The sequence below is a fragment of the Carlito syrichta genome, unplaced genomic scaffold (genome assembly GCF_000164805.1).
Source record: "Carlito syrichta isolate Samal-C Ts95f unplaced genomic scaffold, Tarsius_syrichta-2.0.1 Scaffold308800, whole genome shotgun sequence".
NCBI lineage: Eukaryota > Metazoa > Chordata > Mammalia > Primates > Tarsiidae > Carlito > Carlito syrichta.
In genome coordinates, this window is record NW_007252896.1 from 841425 (window position 1) to 853321 (window position 11897).

General features: G+C 41.9%; 1 protein-coding gene across 1 annotated transcript in view; it reads right to left on the reverse strand.

Annotated features, from left to right (window-relative positions):
- The window catches only part of HSD17B12 (hydroxysteroid 17-beta dehydrogenase 12), a 176906-nt gene that overhangs the window by 4339 nt on the left and 160670 nt on the right, over positions 1-11897 (reverse strand). The window lies entirely within an intron of this gene.

The following is an 11897-nucleotide window of genomic DNA, read 5'->3' on the forward strand; positions in this document are numbered from 1 at the left end:
CAAGTTGCCCAGGCGGGTCTCAAACCTGCAGGCTCAGGCAATCCACTCACCTCAGCCCCCAAAGCATGGGATTACGGGCTGAGCCACCGAGCCCAGCTAAATATGCAACTTTTTATAAATAAATTGTTTTTCTTGGGTCCCCCTCATATGAGAGCACACAGAAGAGATAGCTCAGATGTCCACCAAGTATGGAACAGAGTTCAATGAAGCTCTAACAATGGGTAAATAAATAAAAGCTTGTTCACTAAGCAAAGCAGAGTAGCAAACAAAGCAAAACAGATAATGAAGGAACACAAGCAAATTGTTTCTCATCTGTATGTTCCAGGTTGTATGTTCCAGGTTTAAGGGTCACAAAGTGAAAAACCATTTAAAAAAACATTAAAAAACCATTCCCATATACAGAACAAAAGCCTGCTGAGGGTATCATAAAGTTTTGAGCTTCTAGAGACAGAGATAGTCTGATAATTCTACCTTTTAATTGCATTATAATTCTCTGTTCCCTTATTCCATCTGTCCAGTCATCCTTCCTTCCTTAATATGTGTACGGCACCGATTTGGACTATTTTGATCTTGTAAGATGATAAAGTTGCACTGCCTGACGGAGCCACTTGATGGTGCCACAAGTTAACTTATCATTCACCAAGACCATGGAAGACCGTCTAGAGAACCCCCACCTTGGGGTGAGGACAAGAGAGGCACATTCGGGAATTCCGAGTTGAATTATGCTTTCCAGCTCAATGATGTAAATTCTATTCTGGGAGGGTATTTACTGATTTTTACAATGGTTTAAAATCAAGACAGTTAACGTGGCCTAGTAGAGGATGAGATGGGTTCAAAGATGAAACAACACTTTAAGCTAAGTCTTAAAGGAAGCCAGGGAAACACAGGAGCCAGGAAGAGGAGTCAGAAATGAGCATGATGTTTTTAGGGAACTGCAGGTAGGTCAGTATCATTCACACACTGGACATGTGTGACACAGTGGCTGGCGGAGGCAAAACGGGACAGAAAACTAAACCCAATCACTGGACAGTATCCATTTCTAGAACACAAGCTCCACGAAGACATGGTCTTATTCACCACTATATCCTCAATGCTTAGAACAGCATCTGGAACATAGTAGGGGCACAATGGATAGTCATTGAATGAGTTAGTCAGAAAACATTTCATTACGGACAGCACTTAAGGACAGTATTGAGGTCCCTTTCCATGGCTATGGTAGCATTAATTACATCAGGAAGCTGATCATATGAAAGTTTAAGCCAACATTTTAGATATTCTGAAGCTTAAGCAACGAATCTACCTAAACACAGATATAGCTACTTGCCAAGAATTTAAAAGGGAATATTTCAGGTTACATAAAAGTAAAGAAATATCTTAGATGTCAAAAGGTCATCTAGGTCCATCCTTAAACGGTTAAGCATAAACCAAACAGGTGATAATGAATCTATTTATTCCACTTATTCTGGAAAACATTACAGGAAACAGGTCAAGAAGATACTCCTACTTTTATAGGAAATATTTTGGGCAAAACAAATTTTAAAAGTTGATCAAGATTAAGTTGCCATTACAAATATTGCCAGCTTGAAAACAAGCTGACATTGACAGTGGCAGATGTTGGCAAGTGTCTCACTTGGTCTTCAAATTTGGAATCCCAAATGGAAAATGACTGATTAGGCCATAAAGCAAAGTTGTGGCTCAGCCTATTAAGAAATAAAATCACTGCAGACAACTTGATATCCTTTTTCTCACCCACGGGAGCAACTTGCTTAGATACCTGGACTTCACAACACAGCTTATGAGGTCTTGATTCAGAACAAGGAGGTTAACTGCCATGGAGTAGTGGAAAGAAGGGGGCCCAGAGCCATCTGCAGAGACTTAGGCTCAAGCCCCGAACCCCAGAACTTCACGTGGCCCAGCACCTTTCAGGTGTGTCATCTGTGTGCCAAACATGCTTTTTGGTTTAAAAGTGACAGGTTTGGGAAAACATAGACCCCAAAGACACCAGGCATCAGTCTCTGTGCACAGCATGGGAGGGTAGACATGGTGTCTCACCTGCTTTTAATGAGCACTAGACTCATCAGTGTAACCAGCACACGTTCTGACGGCTGGGGTTGCTCTGAGGTCTCCTAGGGGAACGCCATTTCCTTGCATCTGTGTATTCATCCCCACTTCACGTTGTGAGAGCCAAAAACCTGAGTCGTATACTTATGTTCTAGAGTGTACTGAGTTTGTATGACTTCACTTGCAGACCATGAAATGAGCTTTTCCACAAAAAGACCCTTGACTATCTAAGGTAGAAACCTCGGACTTTCTAGAAAATGTGAGGAAAAAGGAATCGTTCTGATGGTGCAAAGATTCCTGGTCACACGGCAATGAAAAAAGGCCCCATAATAATACCCTTGCACCCGAACCAAAAATGAAGTTGTAGACATCATGTTCTACACAAACAAGATCTTGAAAAATGCCTCAGACATGGGGAATTTGTCTGTTAACAATCAAAGAACAAAAGGAAAAGCAGTGTAACCTCACAAGATGGACTCACTTAACAATATTTCCTGAGCACCTACTAGAATCATGTTTTTGGCACTGGGAATACAGTTGTGAATAAAAACCAAGCCTCTAATCTCTCAGAGTTCACATTTTAGTACGTAAACACAGAACACAAACAAGTAATAAAAATGTGTACAGTATTAGCAGGTGATGACAAAAAGGAAGAAGAAAAGCCTGGGTAAAGAATGAAGGTGACAGAAGCTGTTCCTGCAGTTGGATTGGTCAAGCATGGCCTCCTATATGTGATGACACAGAAGCGAAGATCTGACTAAAGCACAAGGATATCTGGGTGAAGAGCCTTCTAGACTGAAAGCACAGCAAGTGCAGGGGCCCTGAGGTGAGGGTGTGCCCAAGACCGAGACTGCGAGGAGGCCACAGAAGTAGTGGGGGGGGAAGATGATGCAGAAGTTTGAAATCAGAAACGTGCATCATAAGAACTCGCAATTTCACTGAGAGAGATGAGAAGCCAAGGGAGGATTTTTAGCAGAGGAGTGAGATAACTGGATTTTGTTTTAAGGCGTTCATTCTGGCTGCTGGGACAGACTGTAGGAGCCACATGCTAGGGTGGGAGTAGGGACGCCAGACAGGAAGACATCGCAGAATGGCCAAGGCCAGCTACAATGGTGGCTCAGAGGAGAGTGGCGGCAGCGAAGCCATGATAAGCGGTCAGCGAGTGGACACGCTTCAGGGGTGAACTAAAGCAGCAGGATTTCCTGAAGGACTGAATTTGGGATGTGAAGACAGTAGGGTAGTAGGAAGAGTATCAGCTGTGGTTGAAATCAGACCAACTTGGATTCAAATTCCAGCTTGAGCACTTACTAGTTATATAATTTTGAGTAAAATACGTAAAGACTGAGCCTTATTTTCTTCCTCTGCAGTTGGAAATACACTATCTTATTATGATATTTAAATAAAATACTGTCAGTTAAAGGGTGTGGAATTTGAACTCTAGCATGTATTAGCAATTCTTTACTTTTCTTTTTAGAGACAGGGTCATGCTCTGCTGCCCAGGCTGGAGTGCAGTGGTGTAATTATAGCTCGCTGCAGCCTCAAACTCCTAGGTTCAAGTGAGCCTTCCACTTCAGTCTCCCAAGTAGCTGGGACTACAGATGCATGCCACCATGCTTGGCTAATTACAAATTTTTTGAGGGGTAGAGATGACGTCTTACCAGGCTTGTCTCAAACTCCTGGGCTTAAGTGATCCTCCTGCTTCAGCCTCCCAAAGTGCTGAGATCATAGGCACAGGCCACCACGCCTGGCCCCCAGCAATTATTTTCTAAATTTTCTAACATATTTTCAGAATAAATTTGAAAAGAACTTGGCTCGATGTCTATATCCTGGAAGAGGTGTAAGAACACTATTTTCCATAGAGAATATCTCATAGTTGAGGTAACCATCTGGATACGTCAGTCCTTCTGGACACAGATTTAACGTTTCGGAGGGATTGCTGCAGTTTTAAATCTTGTGGTGCAACGCTGCTGTAAAAGACATCATCACTGACCAAAATGAAGATTCACTTGGGTGGAGGCATCTGAGTCCAACCACCCCGAGAGGACAAGCCCTTGCTGCTCTCAAGTCAATTCTCAAGGCTGGTGTAGGTAAGCAGGTCCGAGTACTTGTGGTGAGAATCTTTATATGGCCTCAGAGTTCTCCCTATTTAGACTCCATATGCATCAAGACACACTCTCCTCCTTCCTTTAGTTGTCATTGGCAATTAAGAAGAAGGGATGAAGACCAGACTTTCAATTCCAGCAGCCATTCCTCAATATCCAGCTTTCTAGCTCTCTGAAGTCCAGTCGAGCTATCTGATTACTCTAAGCAATAACACTGTATAAAACAAATATAAAAGAGAATGATCTTCTTTCACTTACAAAAACCTTGAATTTTGTTTTCTCCCTTATCTCAATTTGTCCTATTTGTTTTCTACATTTCAAGGTTAACCTAAATCTAGTCTATTCTGACTAATAACTGCAGTTTTTAGACATGATCACAGCTCACTGCAGCCTTGACCTTCTGGGCTCAGGTGATCCTCCTGCCTCAGCCTCCTGAGTAGCTGGGACTATAGGTGTGCACCACCACACCTGGCTGATTTTTTGTTTTTGAGTTTTTGTAGAAACAAGGTCTTGCTATGTTGCCTAGGCGGTTCTCAAACTCCTGACCTCAAGCATGCCTCCTGCCTCAGCCTCCCAAAGTGCTGGGATTACAGACTTGAGCCACTGTGGCCTAATAACTACATTTTTAACTGAACTGACAAAATCACCAACTCGTATAACGTAAGGGGACGGGCCCAAAGGGGTTTTTCCTGATGCTAAATTCAAATGTAAAGGAAGTATTCTTTTGTAATTTCTTGCTAAGAATGGGAAGGCCCGCTGTATTTTCAGGGCAGCTACAACCTCCAGCCTCCCTCTCTGGGTTTAGCTGGCCTCTACCTCTTCCTCACCTTTCCTCTGCTAAAGGTCAGGTAAACCTCAAGGGATGGTTTCAGTTGGCAGATGATCTCCCCATTCATAGCTTTTGGTGAGACCTGGCTTCTCAGGACAAGGGAAGAAAGGTGCCCAGCACAGAGCAGCACCTCCGTTAGCAACAGGGCAGAGCACTGCAGACAGGGCACAGGCTTTGAAGCTATTCAAACCCAGGTTACAAACCCAGCTGAGCAAGTACCTACCCTTCCCACTTTCTTAAACATGTCATCTTCTTTAGCTTTTTTTACAACACTTGTCACTGTATAAAATCATCTTGTTTATACATTTTCACCTGTTGACTGTCTATCTTCCTCCCACTAAATGTAAGTCCAGCTGCAGCAGGGACTCTCTCTTTTGTCACTGTATCCACCAATGCCAGCCTATTAGATACCCTCTAAATACTTCTCTTTTTTTTTTGAGTTGGAGTCTCACTCTGTCGCCAAGGCTATAGTGCAGTGGCATGCTCACAGCCACCGCAGCCTCGACCTGCTGGGCTCAGGTGATCTTTCTGCCTCAGCCTTCCATGTAGCTGGGACTACAGGCATGTGCCACCAAGCGTGGCTAATTTTTTGATTTATTGAAAGAGATGGGTTCTCGCCAAGTTGCCCAGACTGGTCTCAAATCCATGGGCTCAGGCAATCCTCTAACCTCGGCCTCTCAAAGTGTTGGGATTATAGGTGTGAGCCACCGCACGGGCCTAAATACTTGACTGAAGAAATGTGGAACGTGACATATATATCTGGTTTTGGACTTACTTTGGTGTAATGTGCTTGAATATTTGTTTTTTCTCTCTGTGTGTACCTTGAGGTCAGGGACTGTGCCTTATTCACCTTTGTTTCCTCTCTGCCTGGCTAAGGACCTGGCAGAGAGCAGGCACTTGCTGCCTGATGACCGGGACAACCTTAGGCGAGTTACATGACTCTCTCAGTCCTTCACTTCCTGTTTGCAACATTGACTGATGTCAACATCTATCTCAAGTGAGATAACAAAACAGGTGAAAACCTGGAGCACACTGTAGATACTCGATAAATGCAAGTTTCTTTCCTGCCTTCTTCACACTAACATGTCACTTTCCAGTTTGCAGAGTTTTTATCCCACATCATTTATCCCACTTGCCAGAAGGGAAAAGCAAGGCTCAAAGTAATGAAGCAACTTTCTGGTCTCAAAACTCCTGGGCTCGAGCAATCTTCCTGTCTCGACCTCCCAAAGGCCACCACACCTGGCCCCAGAAGCAACTTTTTGTAGGTTAGATGATCACTGAGTAACCGGTTAAAGCAGAACTCAAACCTTGGTCTGATGACTCCAGGCTCAGTGTCTTTCCTCACTGCTTCTAAATACACTGGAACCTTCTAAGCACGCACTTCTAAGTATACGTTGTGCAACCAATGTGCTCTGCACAAAACCACAGCCTGGATTGAGGAAACTGACCATTCTTTAGCTGTGACTTTTTGCTCTGAAATGACTAAACATCCAGAAGAAAATTTTGGAATTCTTTAGCAAAATTTTGGAATTCTTTGATGATAATTCTTTACCATCAAAACCTCTTAAAAAGGTGAAGAAACATCACTGTATGTGCTACCTAGAGGAAATCACAATGGGGATTAGGATATCTGCATGGGCTTGGTGTTTCCACACAGATTGCTTATTAGTGCAAGGGAAACAACAGTAACTATAAGGCAGAGAAATTGGGTAACACCTTCATGGTGGGGGTCCAGAATCAACACCACCAGCAAGGAGCAGATGGGTCGTGTCTCTCCATGCAATTCCCTGAGAAGGGTGCAACATCATGTATGTAATATTTTGCCCAGGAAAAGCAGATAAGCCCCTAATGAGGAATGTATAATTAAAAAGAGTGGAGGAGGAATACTGTATTCTTTGAAAATGTCAATGTCATAAAAGACAAGGAAAGGTTTTGGATATATTCTAGATTAAAGAAAACTAAAGTGACAGGACAACTAAATATAATACCAGATCCTAGACTGAATTCTTTATTGGAGGATAAAAATGCTATAAAGAAGACTATAGGGTCAAACATTGGGCAGAGATCATACATTAGATAAAAATATCAGTGTTAAATCTGAGTTGGTAACTGTATTGTGGTTATCTATGAGAATATCCTCATTCTGCAGAAGTACATATTCAAGGACTTAGAGGTCAAGGACCATGATGTATATAACTTACTCTCCAATGATAAGGCAAATGTGGCAAAATGTTAACAGTAAGTGAATCTAAGCACAGGCTATTAGAATGTTCTTTGTACGATTTTTATTCTTGTAAATTTTCTGTAGATTTGCAATTATTTCCAAGTAAAATTTGTTTTTTTTTTTTAAAAAACAGGCCTGTGAAAGTTTTGTAGAATAAGAGTTCGGAAAGCAGCCTTAGGATTGAGTCTTAGTCTTAGCTACCTCATACTTGTCTAGTATTAATCGCTAGTCAGTATAGGGCACACAGGAGGAGGCTAGGAGTAGGGCCTACTACCTAGCCAGAGTACTTATGAGTTTGCCATTTGAAAGGTTTAAGCATAGTTCTTTCTTTTTTTGGATTGGGCTTTAGTTATAAGGTGCTAATGAGAACAAATAGTCCTCATCAACACACCATGTTTTTGATAAGGTTTATTTGAGAATGTGCTTCTCATCCTGTGTTCAAACCCACGGATACAGTGAGTTTCTCAGGCCCATAGTTCACCTCCAGGGCATTTACATCAATTTGTTGTCACCACTGTTTATCTGCATTCCCAGGAAATACTTATCTTACAGCAAATCTGATTTCTTGAAGGGAATTTTAAGTGTCCCTGTAAAATTACAGGAAAGAAGTAGAGGGAAAGATGAGTAGAGAAAAGCAAAGAAAAAATATTAATAAGGAACTAATAAAAAATAATCTAGAATTTGAAAAATCTACTCTCTTCCTCCCCATAAAGAGCAACCTGAGGTATATTCACAGGAAAGTAGACCTAAAAAAACAGCTTTCCTTCCAAAGATTAGAAAAAAATGAAGTTGGCCATTCAGCATTAGCCTGGAAGCCATTCAGATGCAGAGGTTGAGAATTCAAGACGAGGGGCATCTGGGAGCAACAGAAGAAGCTCAGAAAGCTTTCAGAACAGATGCCTGTGCACCACAAAGCATGACCATGCATATCTAGTCTTCTGTAATGCCATACCAAAGGCAGGTCTCCAGCGTGGCATGAATGACATGTGCCACCAGCAACACAGAGACAAATAAGATACAAAGCCCTGTTCAAGAATACATGAGCTGGACTCAGTGGCGCACGCCTATAATCCCAGCACTTTGGGAGGCCGAGATGAGAGGACTGCCTGTGCTCAAGGGTTCGAGGCCAGCCTGGGCAACTTGTGAGACCTCATCTCTACAATAAATCAAAAAATTAGGGTGTGGTGGTGCATGTCTGTAGTTCCAGCTCCTTGGAAGGCTGAGGCAGAAGGATCGCCTGAGCCCAGCAGGTCAAGGCTGTGGTGGCTGTGAGTGTGCCACTTCCCTCCAGCCTGGGCGACAGAGTGAGACTACCACTCAAAAAAAAAAGAATGCATGGACGTGGGGAGACAGGGAAGGGCCAGAGAGTAGCAGGCAGAGTATATAATAATAAGCTATAATGAAGCAGAAGAAAAGGCATAACCAAATGTGCCCAGGGGGTGAGGGAAGGTTTCCCAGGGCAGGTGAGCTGTGGCCTGAGCCATGAAAGATGGGTGGGGTAAGGCTGTGAATGGGGCTGAGAGGAAGTATGGTGAGAGGACTCGAGAGGTGGTGAAAGGGGCACCAGCAGAGGAGTCAGTCGGGGGCACTCTGGAGGGCAGAGCATATACCGCACACCCTGATGTCCACTCTAGCCCAAATGCGGTGTAGGATGATGGAGTGGCAAGAGAGGAGATGTCCTTGTGGAGTCTGAATTTAATCCTGAACCTTAAGGGCAGCTGCTGGAGCCCCAGGAAGGAAAGCAACATTATCTGATTTGTATTTTAGTACGATCACCCAGGAAACATACGTGGGATGGAGGAGAAGGTGGATTCAGCTGATAAATACTCCTAGTCCAAAAAAAATGTGTGGGTACAGAACACCACCAAAGAAAAACTAATCATTTTTAACTCAATTTCATTTACATGAGATTTTTTTTGGTCCCTTTGATCAAAATTCATATGAAGTTCTCTTTCTATTCTACTTCAGCATTCTAATATATATTCGCAAAGAATGACAACTATACTATCCCTCACAAACATGTATTTTTTCAACAAATTCATTCTAAATTTAAACCCTATATGAATTCATATGAAGAAAGACAATGACCGATGAAATTATATACTTTATAATTCATTTTTAGAAAAAAATTTAAGTTTATCAAAGTAAAATATTTCAGAAGACAAATGCAAATGTGTTTTTATAGTAGCTTCTAGTTACACCAGATTAATAGGCAGAAAACTGGAACAAAAGCCCTCTGAGGGCAACAAGCTGTGAGAATGAGAGAGGACACAGACTTGCCTATTAACAGAATTTTAAAAATTGCTCCTCTGTGCTCACAAGGCCTACCACTACTTTGTGTCATCAAAACACTTACAGCTTCTGGTCACTCTGCCTATAGGTCACCTACCAGCAGACCCTTAGGAATCCTATCTAGTCTGTGTATGTGTTTAAAAGTTATTAAATTAATGGCTTGATTACAACAAATCCATCAAAATGAAAATGGTGTAACTGCATGGCATGTGATGCCTTCCCTCCCACGAATGTTTTATTGGTTTCCTTGTTATCAAAGTCCAACACATTCTACAATGCAGATTCATGCTATTAACATTAAAATTACTGGTGTCAGGGAGCAGTAGGGAAGGGAGAGTATGGTAGTTCAGCAAAAAATCCAGGATTCTAGAAAAACCTGTCTTTCTCAATATAATCTATACATGTGAGAAACTGCAAGTCAGAATTACACCAAGTGGCTCTGAAATGTAAGGGTCCCTGGGGCAAAGCTCAGGTGAGGGTTTAGAAGTACAGCTATAAGCTGACCCTAGAAGATGAGGAAACACCCATCTCACTCTGCCTTTCATTATCATTCTATTTCACAGGAGGTGATTTTCCTCCCACCAGTATCTACTCAGAATATAAAGATCTGGAGAAGCCCTAGGACCATCTTAACTGCCTACAGATATAAAGGAGGAATGGAACGACACAGCCAAACACCTTCTGGTTCCATTATTCCCTGACCATAGATAGAGCCATTAAGTGCTCACAGCTGTCCTGCAGGCCTGTGGCAAGTGGCCTAGTGGTTAAGACCAAAAGCTTTGACTCCAAACAGAGCCAAATCTAAGGCTCAGTTCAACATGGGCAAGTGGCTTGACCTCTCTAAGTCCTAATTTCCGTGACTTTAAAGACGATGATAATTACATCATCTTATGGGATTGTTACGAGATGCAACGAAATGATACGTGTCAAGTACTTAGCGCTGCACTTGAAGTGTCCACTCAAATATTTACTATTATTATTTTGATCAATCATTTGCAGCTTCAGAGTGCAAAAAGTGAAATACTAGATTCTCAGGAAGGAATGAAAGTCACAGCGAACTTTGTGTGTAGAGGTAGGGTAGGTGATGGACAGGAGCAGGAAAGAGGTGAGAATTGTAACTTCTCCCAAGACATTTTAAAAATGTGCCTAAGCATGGAGACAATTCCTTATTTCTCTGGGTTGAACAAAAGACAATTTAAGATAGACATCCATAAAAACCCCTATGTTTGCTTTTCTCATGTTTTGTATTGTATTTTCACAGCAATGTATCTGCTAGCTACAAAATAAAAAACAGATCTATATAAAAATTGACTAAAAAATGGACCAAAGATCTAAATATAAAAGCTAAAACTATAAAACTCTTAGAAGAACACAGGGGAAAAGTTCACAACATCGAACTTGGCAAGGATTTCTCAGCTATGACACCAAAGCATTGGCAACAAAGGAGAAAATTTTATGTAGATAAACTGGGCTACATCAAAATTAAAAACTTGTGTGCATAAAAAACACTATCAACAAAGTAAGAAAGCAACTCACAAAGTGGGATAAAATATTCATAAATCACATATCTAATAAGAGGTATCAAGAATATATAAAGAATTCCTACAATCCAAAGACAAAGGACTGGAATAGACATTTCTTCAATGTTGATATACAAATAACCAAATAGGCACCTGAAAACACGCTCAATATCACTAATCATTAGGGAAATAGAAATCAAAACCACAATGAGATACCACTGCAAACCCATTAGAGTGGCTATTATTAAAAAAAAGAGAGCACAAGAAAATAACAAGTGTTGGCGAGGATGTGGAGAAATTAGAACCTTTGTACACTGTTGGTGGGAGTGCAAAATGGTCCAGCTGATGTGAAATATACCTCAAAAAGTTTAAAATAGAATTACCATATAGTCCAGTAAGTCCACTTCTGCATATAGATTCGAAAGAATTGAAAACAGAACCTCAAAGAGTTATCTGCACACTCATGTTTATGTCAGCATTATTCACAGCAGCCAACAGGTAGAAGAAACTGAAATGTCCATTGATGGATGAATGGATAAGCAAGATGTGGCATATGCACACAGTGGGTCAGCCTTCAAAAGGAATAAAGCTCTGCACGTGATTCCACGTGGACAAGCTTGAAGACATGCTAAGTGAGATAAGCCAGTCACGAAAGGTCAGACACTATATGAGTCCACTCAAACAAGGCACTAAGAGTCGTCAAATTCACAGCCACAGAAAACAGAATGAGCCGGGCTCGGTGGCTCAGCCTGTCATCCCGCGCCTTGGGAGGCTGAGGTGAGTGGATGGCCTGGGCCCGCGGGTTCGAGACCCGCCTGGGCAGCGAGACCTCATCTCTACAATAAATCAAAAAATCAGCCGGGCGTGGT